General features: G+C 41.0%; 1 protein-coding gene across 2 annotated transcripts in view; it reads left to right on the plus strand.

Annotated features, from left to right (window-relative positions):
• SCAF8 (SR-related CTD associated factor 8) overlaps window positions 1–16,440 on the plus strand; it is a 167,033-nt gene that overhangs the window by 84,355 nt on the left and 66,238 nt on the right. The window contains exon 21 of one of the 2 annotated variants that reach the window (XM_040597455.1): window positions 13,423–14,576. The exons of the other annotated variant lie outside the window; for it this stretch is intronic. The gene's annotated coding sequence lies outside the window, so the exon portion shown is untranslated. Of the gene's footprint in view, window positions 1–13,422; window positions 14,577–16,440 lie in introns of those variants that run through there. 2 annotated transcript variants of the gene reach the window in all.

A 16,440-nucleotide genomic window follows, 5' to 3' on the forward strand; every position in this document is an offset into this window, starting at 1 on the left:
ATTGGTAAAACCCAATGAACATTGGTCTCAGAGTGAAAACTTTATGGTTGATCTGTCTCTTACGGGCCAAACTGCAACCCTACATCTGCAGCCTTTTTTACCTTTAGGAAAGGATGTGTGTGGTTCAGCTATTTGAGCATGTTTCTTGTTTTCTTTGTTTAAAAAATGTTCTGTAATAGTTATTTCAGACTTCTGTAAATGGATGACAAATAGCTTCATTTTAGTTAAACCAGAACGAACTTTATAGCCATTTCTTACCCTGTTATCAGTGCTATTTCAGTAGCTCTGTGGGTAACAACAGTATTTTTTTTTTTCTTCAGAGGCTCCAAATATTAGAATTACTTTAGGGGAGTGGGTTTGGGTTCAGTTTGTATTCGTAGTGATCGGTTATATATCATGGGTATTATATAATGCCTGTAATTTAAGAATCCACAAAGAAAACAAAACATTTATTATATTCTGAGGCATTTCCAGGGAGTGAATAACTATGATTAACTGAATAGGCCATTAGCTACCACTATTACTCTGCTCAAATACAGCTGAAATAGCATTTCTTTAGTGGTAAAAATATTTGGCAGTGCAGCACTCACAAAAAAACCCCAGATTTACAAATGACATTTTTGGAAAGTCCTGTACATTCTTAATCTCCAAAGAAGTTGTATTTAAAGGCACCAGACTCATATTTCTTGAACAGTTTCAGCCTAGGAGAATTAAGTATATATTTTAAGTAAATATTGTATTTCACCAATCTTACACTCACATGTGTAGGAGTGCAATAATTAAAGTAGCTATGGGGATAAAGTTTTCTTTGGATTGATTAAGCCTTTTCACTCAATTGTACATTGTACATACTTAATTCCAGTCAGATGCATTTGTTCTCCACAATACATATGTTTTTCCAACTATTTATATCACTGCAGAAACATGTTCTACAGTTAGAGGAAAAAAAAATACTTTGGTTCATTTGATAATAGCAGAATTACTAATGAAATACTGGTAGTAAGATTTTTCTATTAGAGATATGAGCCAAAGAGCACAACCTAACAGTTAATGCTAATTGCCATTTTTTTTTTACTTCTGGATTTTTTTGGGTTTTGTTTTTAAATGCTATTTTGGCACTGAGACAGATTGTTCTTTTTAGTACACCATGAACACTTTGTATTAAAATGCCTTGGTTTATTTACTAAAAGCCTTACTTACTGTAAAGGGATTTTTCATTTTGCTGAATTTTTATTCAAAAGAAGAAACAGAAGATGTCAAGGTAAAAATTAAGGATCTTCAGATTACTCTTGAATTTTATATTCTTGACATCCTAATCTGATTGGAAACCAGCTACCCTCTGAAATTTATTTATCTTCCTGTGCTTCAGACAAATTGTTAATACATTTTCATGCTTTACATAATGTCAGATCTCTTCAGAAATGGTGGTGGTAGTTACAGTGAGAAAAGATTATAGTAATTAGCAGGAATATTTCTGGTTTAAATCCTCTGGTGAACAGGAATGATCTGAGTTTTACTGTGTTGCTCTCCAGAGATCCTTGGCATCCAGAGCAGACAGCGTTCCTCTGCTGACTGGAGCTCATGGATAACTTTCTGTAGATTGGGTGGGCTGTGAGGAATAAAGACTAGCTCTAGTGACTGTCTTTTTCTAGGAAAAAAAACCAGTGTTGAATTTTACTTTAATTTTCCCATTTCTTGAAAAGATAGTATCTACTGACAATAGTATGTTTGAAAAAGCTAAAGATCTTGAAGGACCTAACATTGAATGCCCGACAAGTTTGGAACTTCACAAGATTTTAGAAGTGGCCATGTGCAAAGGGATCATTTTAAAAGCAGTGCTAGCAAGTGAATGCAACTTGCCATTGTTTAAAAACAGATCAGTCTTGGTTTCTCAAAGTTAATGGAGAATAAGTGGTGATAGAGATGTTCCCATGTTGACATGAAAAGTGCCTGGGTCTGTATTTTAGAAGAGAAAGGTGGGCTCAGGAGCTGGTAAAATAAATTTTCTTGTCTTTTCCATTAAGATTTCTTTTGGTTCTTGCAGTCCTGTGAATAATACCACTTACTTAAGTATTTGCCTAATTGTCATAATTATTTGTACAGAACTATTTCAGTTGGTTTTATTAAGAAGGACATTAAAGAATTCCTTTTTCTTTTTTTTTTTTTTTTTTTTTTTTTTAAAGCTAGATTTAGGCATTCAAAAATGTAATATGAATGAATGTAGACAAAAAACACCTATTGAACAGTTCATCCAGTTAAATCTCAAGTATGGATTTAATAGTAAATCACTGGGTGACCATAACTGGCATAATAGCAGTCAACAGTCTTCAACAGGTGCGAGAGCCTTGCCTATGCCCTGAAGCTCTGTCATGCCATAATGATTATCTGAGACATTTTATATAAGTTGTGGTATTTGATTGGAATAACTGAAAAGGATGCATGATAACACCAATATAGATTCAGTCAATGTTTTTAGAACTTACAGAGACAGCCAACTAGAAAATGGACTTAATGATCCAAAAGAAAATGACCTACAGGAAGAGTATCTTCTGCTTATTTAATGCTGAACGGATCTACCATCAATACGTAGACATTTATAGAATAACAAGCATATGGGACTAAGAGGCATTCTGTTTACGTAATTCATAAATTTTACTTAAAGTTGCCAACATATTTTTAGTGCCAGCCCAGCAAGACAGAATCAGCACTGGAATTACTGGCTTTCTGATCAATAGCAGCTAAGGTCACAGAGAAATCACAAGTAATAACAGATCATAACTTGCACCTAACATAAAGTCATTTTAGGCATTAATTAAATCTAAAAATAAATAATTACATTTACACATAGACTGATCTTTTCAAGCAATTTTCAGGATCTTTAAGAGAAGCTCTAGGCTGCAAAGTTCAACTTTCATGTCTGTTTATACATTTCTAATTCACCAGGGATGCAATTCCTGCACAGCAGCTATTGGAAACAGTATTTCCAGTGCAGAGTGGGAACTGCAAAGGGCACGTGGGAAGGAAGCTGATGGTCTGCACTGAGTGGCTAAAGCCAGGCAGAAGACACAAATCTTAGAAAGCAGAGGGCATGTAGACACAGCAAACACATTCATTCTGCAGATTTGTAAAACCCTAGTGGGCAAGTGCAGATGGGTACCTTTCATCCAAAAGAGTTGCTGAAAGACCGGGATAAAATTTAATAGTACAAATATGAAGTCAGGCATTTAAAGAAATAAACACAGTTTCTGCAATTACTTTTTGGAGACAGTAAAATGAGAGAAAACCAAAGTTTGTTTATTAGTTGTGAGATATCTCTGAGCCATTTGTGTAATACATCTGTGTTTGAAGTGCTATCTTAGAACATACCAAGATATCAAGCAAGGTGTCTCCAGTAGAGATAGTCAAGTTATAAGTGCCTTTATCATAGAATCACAGAATCATTTAGGTTGGAAAAAGACTTTTAAGATCATTGAGAACAACCATTAACCAACACTGCCAAGGCCATCACTAAACCATGTTCCCAAGTGCCACAACTACATGTCTTATAAATGCCTCCAGGTATGGTGACTCAACCACTTCCTCGGGCAGCCTGTTCCAACGCTTGGTAACCCTTTCAGCAAAGAAATTTTAGTGAGGGGCCCAAAAGTGAACACAGTATTCAAGGTGCAGCCTCACCAATGCTGAGTATAGAACGACAGTCACTTCCCTAGCCCTGCTGGCAACACTATTTATGATACAAGTCAGGATACTGTTGGCCTCCTTGGTCACCTGGCACACTGCCGGCTCAAACTCAGCTGGCTATTGACCAACACCCTGAGGTCCTTTTCCACCAGGCAGCTTTCCAGCCACTCTTCCCCAGGCCCATAGTGTTGCATGGAATGTTGTGGTCTGGGTGCAGGACCCAGCACACAGCCTCGTTGAACCACACACAGTTGGCCTTAGCCCATTGATCCAGCCTGTCCTAATCCCTCTACAGAGCCTTTCTACCCTCAAGCAGATTAACATTCCCCCCCCAAGTTGGTGTTGCTTGCAGACTTCCTGAGGATGCACTCAATCCCTTCATCCAGATATTTGATAAAGGTTATTAAACAGAACTGGCCCCAATACTGAGCCCTGGGGAACATCACTTCTGACCAGCTGCCAACAGGATTTAAATCCATTCACCACAACTCTCTGGGCCCGGCCATCCAGCCGGTTTTTTACCTAGTGAACAGTATGCCCATCCAAGCCATGAACAGTCAGTTTCTCCAGGAGAATGCCGTGGGAAACCATGTCAAAGGCTTTACTAGGGTCTATGTAGACAACATCCAGAGCCTCTCCCTCATCCACTAAGTGGGTCATCTTGTCATAGAAGGGGATCAGGTTAGTGAAACAGTACCTGCCTTCCATATACCCATGCTGGCTGGTCCTAATCACCTGATTGTCCTCTATGTGCCACGTGATGCCACTCAAGACAAGCTGCTCCATAACCTTCCCCAGCACTGAGGTCAGACTGACAGGTCTGTAGCTCCCCGAATGCTCTTTCCAGCCCTTCTTGTAGATGGGTGTCATGTTTGCTAACATCCAGTCAACTGGGACCTCCCCAGTTAGCCAGGACTGCTGATAAATGGTGGAGAGTGGCTTGGTGAGCACTTCTGCCAGCTCCCTCAGTACCCTTGTGTGGATCCCATCCAACCCCATGGACTTGTGTGTGTCTCAGTGCTGTAGCAGGTCACTGACCATTTCCCCTTGGATTATGGGGGCTTCGTTCTCCTCCCTGTCACTGTTTTCTAGCTCACGGGGCTGGGTACCTGGAGAACTGGTCTGACTATAGGACTGAGGCAAGGAAAGGATTAACTGCCTCAGCCATTTCCTCATCCTTTGCGACTGTGATGCCACCCAATAATGGTTGGAGATTTTCCTTAGTCCTCCTTTTGTTGCTAATGTATTTAAATGTATTTATAGACATTTTTTGTCTTTTACAGCAGTACCCAGATGAGGTTCGAGCTGGGCTTTGGTCTTTCTGATTTTCTCACTGCATAACCTCATCAAATCCTTGTAGTCTGTAGTCCTCCTGAGTTGCCTGCCCCTTCTTCCAAAGGCCATAAGCTCTCCTTTTTTTGCCCGAGTTCCAGCCAGAGCTCTCTGTTCAGCCAGGCCAGTCTTCTTCCCTGCCAACTCATCTTTTGGCACATGGAGATGGCCTGTTCCTGCACCTTTAAGATTTCCTTTTTGAGGAATGTCCAGCCTTTCTGGACCCCTTTGCCCCTTAGGACTGCATCCCAAGGGACTCTGTCAACCAGTCTCCTAAACAGGCCTTTGTACAATAAAGTATGTAAGTCTCATCACCCATGTTCAAGAAAGATTAAATCAAACTGGAAGAGACTCAGAGGCAAACTAGGGAAAGAATAGGAAAACCAAGAGGCAAAAGGATGCTAACAGATGTTGACTTAACCTAGTAAAAGGAAACCTAGGAAAGAGACTGTGATCACAGCCTCTCTAAAGGCCTTGAAGTAGTGCATACCTAAAAAACCAGAAAATCTGCATGTTGTAGACACAAACCTTAGGGATATAAGTAGGTCATGAATAAATGTAAGCTGCAAATTAGAAGAAAAGATTCTAGTCATCAGAGCAATGAATTTCTGGAACAGTAAGCAAAAAACTGTTAAAAGAAAACCAACCAATGTTTAGGATAGAGCTTGGCCAATTAATGGAGAGGAATAGGAGTCTGCATGCTGAGACCTTTTTGTTTTCTGTTCCCCTGGTTTGTACCTCTCCTAATCTACATAGCAAAGGACTATGGACAGTTTTGTATGTTTCTGAGACTGCCTTTGGGAACCAGATGCTCATAGGTGAGACACAGTAGTAAAAAAGCAAGAAGAGCCTTCAGCTGTAAGACGGAAGAAAAATCTGGGTTTGTTGGTTGTCTCGGGATCTCTGCAAGTCATTGGCATGATACAGTCCTGACAAACACTCAGAAAGGTATAAGAGTTTCCTAAGTGTAAGTCTATTTCAGGGTAGGGATGCTGATTTGGGTTTCAGCTTGCTTCCTCCGTGTTGTTGGTAGCCCAGCTATCAGTTACTGCTCTGAGACAGTACAGGCACCTGCTCTGTACTGCTGGCACACAACTTGTTAGCTGATTCCAGCTGATACTCAGTGATTGTGCAATGACTTTTTATTTACTTTGTCCCCATGCAACCAGTTATGGGAACACACCAGGCCTACAACTGGGAGGCAGCAGCACCTGAAGTGCCTGTGAAGCAAGAGGGGAGTTAGCAGTGGGCACTCCCCCTCCCCACTGACTCCTGCAGGGGGAAAGCAGTAGTTTGGGACAAATGATATTCATCTGGATGCTGGCAGAAAACAACTCCCTAAGTCAGTCACAGCCACCCATAGGCTGCCCTGGCTCCTGCAAGGCAAAGAGGTCCAGGTTTGTTTAAGGCTTACCCTGCAAGGCTGACATAGCACAGGATCAGTTGTGCTGCCGGCTCCCAAGCTCTCCCATGGGATGTATGGCAGTGGGGTGGGATGCTCTAGGCATGCATACTGGTTCTTGGTACCATCCAACTCTGTGAGCCCATCCTCACCACATCAGCACAGCGCAAAAGGTTTCCCTTGAACTGCCCCTGCTGTGTCCATGGATATGCCTTTGCCTTGAAGTAAACCAGAAGCATTCCCGCAGTCAAGCCCTGCCGAAGAGAGATTAAGGCTGCTCTTCATTAACACCTAGAAGTGTTGTTTGCAGTTTCCAGCTCACACCCTCTACCATACTGTAGCCGCCCTGACGAGCACTGTTTGGCTTGAATGTAGATGAAGTGTTCTAGCAAGTATGTCAAGAGTTGGCTGGTGGTCAAGATTCAGTCACGTAACTGCGCAGACATACCCCAAAATGAACATAAATCTTTGTCTCCCTCATGGCAAGGCAGAGCAGGATAACTGCTTCACCCTGCAATGCTGGAAGACAGCAGATTTGGATGTTTCTTGTCTTACAAATGTCAAACATTCAAAAATTGTGGCTTCAAAAATCGTAAGTCTGGCTTTAAAATTTTGAAACCTTAAAATTTCTGAAGTTCTTCTCTAGAAATCCCTTTTATTTTACTTTCTGGTTTTCTCAGGCTCTTCTGAGCCTATCAGCACCTAAAATCACATTTTGCACATTTTCGTTGCATCTATTAGCCTGCAAAAATAAAAAGATGAAAACTCAATTTATCACATGAGCAGCGCTCTTCAGAAAGAGAAGCTTTACAGAAAAACATCACATCATGGAGTTCACGAGAAACTCCAGTGTTGACAACACTGGAACAAAATAAAGCCAAGGACTGAGTTTGGCTGGAGTTTGCACAGCTGCAATTAGGATATAGTTTGGATTCCAGAATTCTTGCTGAAGGAAGATATGTATGGAATGAAAAAAAAACAGGCATAGATTACCTGAAAGGAGGGGAAGAAAGTGAAGAGGTCAGAGGTGGCTACAGTTGTTGGCTTGCGCAGTGCTGTACATGCATTTTCAGTCACACACCAGGGAAACAGTTGCAAGGCTGTGAAATTCCCCCTCCAGTGCAGAATTCACCCACTCCCATAAAATGTTGCTGAGTCCCAGCTTGTATTTAGAGAACCGGCAACTGGATTATTGCTTGGTACCCTAATAGGGTCTTAACTACAGAATGCAGTGTGCCCCTGGACTGTTCATTTCTAACTGGTATCGCATACACCACCATATTCAATGCAGAAAAGCTTTTAAAGTTCAACAGAATTTTAAATCATGTTATATGGGACTTTTTCTAATGATTGTAAATTGTTTTAAAGAGTAGTATATACTACTATTTCTGTCTAGTCTAAGATTTTCTCGTATTTTAAACTGTTCCATGTGATTGTTAAACTGGCAGATCCTTGTTCCTTGTTAGTTTTAAAATATATTTCTAAATAAATTCTGTAAAAGTTTAGAGATTTTGTTATCCATTGTAAATTAAGTGTAATTTGAAATTAGCACATTGTAGCTTCCCTTAATCCTTATATCCCTGATATCTTTATGATATCTAGACTCTTAGATATATTCTAACACTTCTGCTAATGTTTGCCTGTTAATTTGTTTTTAAAAAAATCACTGTAAGAATCTTTTTCTGTACAAGTACAGAAATAATACAGCAATTCAGATACTGAAAACATCACTACTCATTTAAAAAAAAAAAACAACTCTAAGACTGGGTCATATAAAACACGCTCATGATTTTCTTTAGATACAACACCAAAATATATAACATCACATGATGCTCCAAATATCATGATTCCCTTGACAGAGTCTTCCCTAACATCAGGGATAGGGGCTTCATCATCTAATTCAAGTGTATACATATAATCAGCAATTCCTTATGGTAAAGGCTAAGATATTTGACTTCAAGGAAAAGGTCGAAGTATTTTGTTATTAGTAGTATACTTTCTACCCATAAACTTTCACTGAAATTCAAAGTCAGTTGAATTGAGTAGGTTTTATGCAGCTTGCTAACATCAGGAAAAGTTTTGCATTTGCTATTAATCTATTCGGTAACTTCAGTCTTAATGACACTGAGTGTTACTAATTTTCCCTCTGTCAGTCAACACACTAACATGTTTTATATGCAGATTCCTATTTCTGCTCTTAAAAAAATGTTTGTGACTCATCTCACTTCACTTTACCATTGCAAAACATTTAGACTGTTTTGTCTCTATAGTACAGAGCAAGTGCTATGCAGTCACGGGGGACACCCACACCCCTCTCAAGGCTGCTTCTGCCACCTGTGTTAGACAGACTAACAGGTGAGCATGGGACAAATTCTCCTCCCATCATTGACTGGCTTCAGATAACTCTGGCTGGGGATGTGACATTTATCGTGGGTTTGCTTGCCTGAACAGTAATGTCTAGTGCCGTTAAAGATGTGATGGTTCGTTCCTATGCTGATGAGGCAGGAAACATTTAGGGCAGCTGAAAAGGCACTAGACACCTAAGCATAGATAACTGAGCCCCATCCTTGGGTACCCACCCCAGGTGGGGTGAGTGGGCCCCCCCCCATCCTGTTCCACGTGACTGGAGTCGCTCCCCTACTCAATGTTTGAGGTGTAAGGAGAGATTTTGTGCACATTGGAACTGTGTCTTAGTGTGCAACTTAAGCCGCTGCAGAAAAGCAGCAGTCACTCAGGAAAAAATGCACTGGATGTTCCAAAAGCATGCAGCAGTATTATACAAGGGGTTTGGACCACTGTAGATTTACTGCAGAGGAATTGTCTGCATTTCCAGCCGAGATGGTTTCAGGTGGCAGTAGTATCAACCCATCCACTTTGTTTCACCCGCAGATGTGGCACACCTCTGGCACCATGTGCCCGGCTCTGCCTGACGCGCCGCGGGCTGTGGCTGCGTGCAGCCTGGCCTACCCATGGGCCTGCGACACACGTCCTACTGTGGTGGCAGGACCCAGCCGGTGCCAACAGGCCAATGCCATTCCTCTTCCTTCCTTTTCCCCAGAGGGATATCACGAGGTCCATGTTTCTGGGTTGGGAAACAGTGAGACGACCTCATACGCAGCTTTCAGTGGTGTTGGAGGAATGGAACAGTCTCTTATCCGCGTGTTGGAGCTCAGGGCTCTTCAAAGCACGTGCAGCCCATTCCCGTGTCATAGGCAAGGTCTGCACATCCACACAGAGACAGGACGGTTCAACCACCAAGCAGGGTAGTGCAGCCCCCCTTGTCCCCCTTTCTCTGCCAGGAGATGACTGTGTCGTGATGCCAGTGCACAGAAAGCAGAGTTCACCCCTCAGCAGCTCACCTTTCCTTGCCTGCAAAGTAGACAAGCTGAGCAGATTTAGCTTCTGGATCACAACGAGAACGATGAGGATCTTCAAAGAGAGAAGTCATGGTGACATGTACACCTTTCCATGTCAACAGGGTATCAGCTCTTCTGCTCCTGAGCAAGCTGCTGCCTGGGTTTTCTCTCCGCTGTGTTTCTGAGCAGTTTGACTGTCTTTCCCTTTCACTGTTGGCAAAAGGAAAGGCTGGAAATCCTGGCCCTGACTCTGACAAAAAGGCGAAGGTAGTTTTGGTATATGGATGTCTGAAATTCTTGGTGAAGTCTCTTAAATCTTTATAATTTAAAATCCCTAGAGCTGTTCTCAGAGAGGTGCAGACATCTGGTTTATCTCAGACTCGGGACTTTTGACTTCCCGTAACAAGTGAGTTTTTTGTGGGAATCCTTCCCTGCCTCGGCAGTCAGAGAGCAGGCTGTGCGTCACGAGTGGTCCTGGCTCTGGCTGCCTCACCCATCCTTCCTTCTCCTATTTCCTTCTTTTCCACTGGAGAAAGTCAGAAGTATTTGTGTGTACTCTTTTTGCTTTTGTCTCTCTGTAACCACATTTTTTCAGAGGAAAGTCAGTCTCTGTCTTCTTTTCTCTGGAAATCCAATGGGATATATCCCTAAATATCAAAACAGATCAAATTTCTTGTTAATTGAAGGTGGTCTTTGTGTCGTATTTACTGGCTAGTTTGTGTTTCAGCTTCTGCTGGACTCCAATTCTTGCAGCCCAGAACTGAAAATACAATATTGTATATCACTGGGCAGGGGCCTCTGTCTCCACCTCAGGAAATTAGTTTTTTCACTTTTATGAGTAGCTCAGATAGCATAAACAGAATATATCGTAGAGTGAGAAGTAGAAAAGGTCTTCCAAATAACCCAAATCAGGTAAGAAGAGTGATCTGTGCCTCCTGTATTTGTGGAATTGGCTTGTGTCTCCATGAAGGTTAATGTAAATGGTAATCCTTTCTTTGAAAGGCTCAGTATGATCAGTCCTGTTGGTGTTAGCAGTTCTCATTCATTATACTTCTGATCAAGAACTTATGCAAGATAAACAGTAAATTAATTTTGCAGCTTGGAGTTTTGTGAAGCTGTGCAACTGATTTATTTCCAAAGTAGTGGTATATCTTCGTTGCTTTCTCAGTGGAGATTTCCACTGAACAAACTCAATTTTAAGAGGCTATGAAAGACTTCCATTAAGCCTAAATTGAACAATATTCCAGTAGAGCACATACTTCATAGAAGTAGCAATATGGATATGAAATCAGTTGTCAGCAAGACTGTATTCTCACTTGAAATCTTTTCTCCATAATGCTTTCATTTTCAAAGTGTATACAACACTTCATTTTAAAAGATATTTACTAGTATTATCTGTTTTATTTGAACAAGGCAGTATGGCAAAATATTTCAGTTGTTATTATTCTCATGTGTGCTAGGGAAACTGGGCTAGATTAAATTATTATTATATGAGTGCATAAATGCTTTGGAAAACATATGCAGAGACTAGTTTTCAATGATACACCATTAAGTGCAGTCCTGCAAGTGTTTTCCCTTGTTCTGGTACTGTTCAGTGTTCTCACTGACAGCTTGGATGAAAGGTTAGAAAGTACACTTAATAAATTCATGGCACAGAACAAGCATATTGGAAGCAAGGCAATTGAAAATGACCTTGATAAAGTAGTGGAGTAGCCTAAAAAATAACAGCTTTCCAGCAGTTAAGTTAGAGCAAATGCAGAACTGTAGATCTAGCTTGACATAATCAGCTGCACATAAATACAGATGGGAAACAACTAGCCAAGCAGTAGTTCTGCAGAAAAGACCTGGTGTCATAATGATCCCAAGCAGAACATGCACCGGTGATGTTGCGCTACTGCAAACAAGGCCAGTGCTATTGTGGGCTATAGGAACGGGAGCAATAAGGTACAAAATGTAATTATTTTGCTCTACTCAGTACTGATAAGGCCTCGGTGGAAGAGCTTTATCTACTTGCAGGCACGCAGCTCAAGAGGAATCCAACAAGAGAGCAAAGTGGGCTCAGAGATCTAAAACACATGGGCCTTCAAGGGAAGGTTGAGGGGTTGTTTAGTCTAGAGGTGAGAGGAGGAGAGGAAGGCATGATGGCAGCCTTCGTATAGCAACGGGTGGCTTTCTAGAGGAAGGGGTTTAGCTGCCTTGTATGCTGTCGGCACTGGAAAGCAATAATAGGCTTACATCTCAACAAGGATGATTTAGTGTAAGCATCAGGAAAAAAAATGTAAGTGGCAAGGAAGAGTGGAGCCCTGAACTGGCTTGTTTAGCGGGAAGTAGTGGAGTCTTCAGCCTTGCAGATGTTTAAAAATAGGTTAGACAAACATCAGCAGGCATGGTGTAGGTCAGGAATGGGTGAAGAGATCTCTCAAATTACTTGCTAGCTCTATTCCTTCAGTGATTTTTCTCTATGTGATAAGGATAATAATTATACATGCAAAAAGTACTTTGGATATCTCCACAAAATTTCAGGGTATATAGCAAAAAACCAATATTAGTTCTGGAATTTATTGCATGACTTCTGTATTTACATTAGATTGAAGCAATTACATTTTTTCAGATTTTGCCTGTGTCAGTATTGATTGAAAGCTGCTAGGATCTGATGGCTTTCTGAGTGGTCTTTGTGAAATAAATAGGTGAACGTAGTCAGATACCTGTGGTAGGACACAAAGCACTCAATTCTAGCCATAAGAAAGTTTGGTCTTTAGTCTGCTTACAGTCCATGGAAAAAAGATGGACACCTTTTAGAGATTACCTAAGAAGCGGGTGAATCACCCTCCAGAGGTACCTTTCCCTCTGCTTCTACCTGGTCTGCAGCAAATATATGTTGGAGGTGTATTCTTAGTCTTTCCTCTCAATATATATTGGAGGAGTATTCTTAGTCTTTCCACTTCTCGATCTATGAGTTTGATTTTCTGAGAACCAAAGTCCCTGGACTTCACAGAGGATTACCTGGAAAAATTTGAATTGGCAGGAAATCAGAGTAGATAATGTAGTGGTCTTTTCTGACCCTTGGTTCTGTGAAGCCTAGTCAATGAGTCATTTATGAAGGATTTGCAGTTGTTACGATTAATAACTGTTATCAATACATAATGGACATGACCAATATGTATTAGAGGTAATTCTACCCCAAACTTACATAAGCCATTTATTAATCTGTTGGATTCTTACTCATTAATTGTTTATTAATCCTCTAAATTGTTTACAGTATATCTTGCGTACAGTGTGTGAGAGACAATACAGCACTTCCAGCCAGCACATCTGCTATAAAAAAATATTATTTACAGACATAATATTTTAATGAAGATTTTAAAGTACTAAGCTACTGGACACTAAAAGGGAAAATTAATAATATTTTTAAAATAATGGTATATTTAACCCTGGATAATATTTTAGGAACCATGCAGTATAAGGTACCTTTCTCCCTCATAAGCATCCTGTGGCTAACAGAGACTGTAAACTTTATCCCAAATCTGTTATTTATGGAACACTTGCTATTGCCTGGTAAAAAAAAAAAAAAAAAAAAAAGTCTCATTTATAGGGCTAAAAATTACACTCCAGCAACCAGTGATGACTAGTTATTGTTCCTTTTATCAACAGGCAAGATGAAGGAGGTTCTGGCAGCTTACCATGTCCCGGGCTCTGCAGAGTTAAGTGAGAAGTGTGCCCATGTTCTAGCGTGCATCACATCGCATCTTGGGTCTGAAGTGCCAGAAGGATCCCAGCGCTGCAGACTGAGACGGCTCTGAGCACCTCAGTACCCCGTTTCTGACAGAACCCAGGGATGGCAAACTTACATACCAGTATTACCTGTCTGGGGCAGGTTTAATTTTATAAATTAAAACCATGAACTCTATGAGTTTCTAGACCATATTTGTGCTGTTGAGGATGATCTGCTCAGATGAACAATTTTGCGTCCATCGGAGAGACAGGTTCTTCTGCTGGACCAGAAGATGACAGTGGACTGTGTATTGTAACTAATACCATTTGTAGCATCTCCTAGTGCAAATAATTGAAGAACAGATTGCAAGAAAATCCTATAGGGAATAAGACATGCTTTGTTTTGATCTACAAATTTTAAGAAATGTTTTGCTTTTTTAAAGATAACCACTTTTAAATAACACTATGTGTGCAGTCTATGTGCAGCTCTTCACTGTGGCTATCTGTATTCCAGAAATAATGAACTCCTTGTGAGACACCTGAACCTTTTTAGATTTGTGATGAATCTTTAAATTATTGGAATATCATGAAAAACTAGAAGGGAAAAAAACCACGACTGTTACTTGAGTAGATGTCTCCAGTTACTTCCTGTTAAGTGTCCTGAAAGGAGGAGGAAAGGGCAGGAAGTAGAAATGAAATACAAAAAAATACATCGAGTTTCTTTTTTGGCATATGCACCTATCCAAATGTGTGTTTGATGTAATAGGCAGGGGGAGAGAAACAGCTAAGTTAGCTGAGCCCTCACATGAAAGGTCTGTGTTTTCAGGCAGTATTTGCTAATTTTGTCTCTTGAATAGCTATAGAACAGAAGGAATATGTATATGCCCCACCATATGTGAAAAGGACATACTTGCCATTCCTTTATTTATTTTTACTCTTTAAAAAATTAAAGTGCCAGTTATTTGGAATGTTGTAGTCTGTGGTCCCTTTACATTTGTTTAGTGAGATCCTTTCAGCAAGGTCATCCCCATTACAGTGTAACTGCATGGTGACCTCAGCTTTGGGCCTGTATAATAAAGATCAAAATTAAAAATTTTGTTTCTCATCACTTTATCTATTTTTATGTCTATCTGCAAGTCTTTGATTGGAATCCTGCTTATTGCTGATCACTGTTTAGAAGACGATTTGGCAAAAAAATGTTAAGAGAGGAAGGTATTTGTATGGTTGGACCTTGTTCTCCTTTGTATCATTATTTACAACAGGTTAAAGGGCAGAGGGACACAAAATGTTAACAAATCAATAGTCATTCTTAAATTCAATTTGCACACGATGCTCCAGGGCAATAAGGAGATTGGGTTCTTTGCATTCCAGATTTAAGGCTATACTGAAGTATTTGACATCTGGTCTCTATTAATTAGTAATCCTGGAAAGGTATTGGAGGAAAAAGCTGCAGAAAAGCTGAGTCTAATCTGGCTTTGATTTGCTATGTGTGTGATATATTGTGCTGAACACATGTACATCAGAGTTTAAAAGCCACTAAATGGCTTTTAAAAGTCTAAAACTTTTCTCCTTCCTCCTTACTTTCTTCTTGGAAGGCAAAATTTTAAACTATAAAAATGTTCCACATGTAGCAATTAAGTATGTGTGAGCAAAGATTGCACTTTGCATTTCAAAAACTAACGTGGTCCTGACAAGGCTGCCCGTGCTGCACTGTAGGCAGGGCTTTGTCCCACTGATGCTAGCTTACAGCAAACATCTGAGCTCGTGTCAGCAGAGCATGCCCGACCTTTGAAACCTCTTAGCTGAATGTCACTGTTCTGCATCTTACGTAGCAGCACATGGACAGCAAAGCGGTCACCGCTGTGAAGTCCATACCAGTGTGTTTAAGCATGAATAGGGTCGGACAAGAGTGTCTCAGTGCAGTGCCCCAATCAGTTGAAAATAATCTATGGCTGTGCTCGGGCTCACAAGGGGCAGCCCTGTCCTCCCCTTCTGCCCAGCTCACAGCTGCCTGTGACCTCCCTCGAATGGCTGCACACCTGTCAGGCTTCCTGGTCTGGTTGAAGATGTCCCAGTGTAAGAGTTCAGCTCTCGTGCCAGCTCTGACGCCAGGGAGAGGGTGGGAGCAAACACTTCTTTATCAGCAGTTTAGTTTTAGGTGTGCTTACGCTGATGGAGGAACCATGCCTTCAGGTCCCTCTACCTTTCACAGGAGTGAAAGCCATGTGCCGTAGCAGTACCAGGGCACTGTAAGCCCCTGTGCTAGCAGAGCTTTAGCTATTAATGAGGTGTAAGCTCAGGACGTGGCCAGCTGGACCCACCAGAACTGTAAATGCTTGAGCTTGACCATGGGACCGTTTGAATTTGAATGTCAAAACAAATTGCCCCGAGAGCAGGGCCTGTTCTGGAGAAACCGCTTTTTGTCTGTGCAGAACCAGAGGCTGCTGGAAGCTTGAGTGTCCTGTTGGGTGAACTTTTCTGATGAGATGTGTGGCTGTTGCCCATCTGTTGAAGGAGCGATTAAAAAACAAATCACAACAAAATAGGCAAACCTCTCCGCACTCTGGTAAGGGCAGAGGTTGGAGCTTTTTGTTCTTTGGATGAATCCCCCTTTAAGAAGCCTCCCCGTTTGGACAAGCCCTTCTTTGTGAAGGGACATGAATATGGAGAGACCTGCAGTGCACCCGTCTCTTCAGTCAGCTTCAAAGGAAAGTTTCAAAAGTCATTATTTTCTGGCAACTTGAAACATCTGAATCAGGGCTGTGCTGGCTTTACAAACAGTGTTAGCTGACTTTGATGACTTGGAGCAATTCAGTATTTGCACAATTAGAACAAATACTTGATATGGACTGTGTGGCTTAGCAGGCAAGAGTGTTGGTTTTGCTGACTGAATGTAATATGTATGCAGTTCATGTTGAAATAAGATGGTCTTAAGTCATTTCCTTAGCAGACAATAAT

Source organism: Falco naumanni, chromosome 6, assembly GCF_017639655.2.
Source record: "Falco naumanni isolate bFalNau1 chromosome 6, bFalNau1.pat, whole genome shotgun sequence".
In the NCBI taxonomy this organism is placed as follows: Eukaryota; Metazoa; Chordata; class Aves; order Falconiformes; family Falconidae; genus Falco; species Falco naumanni.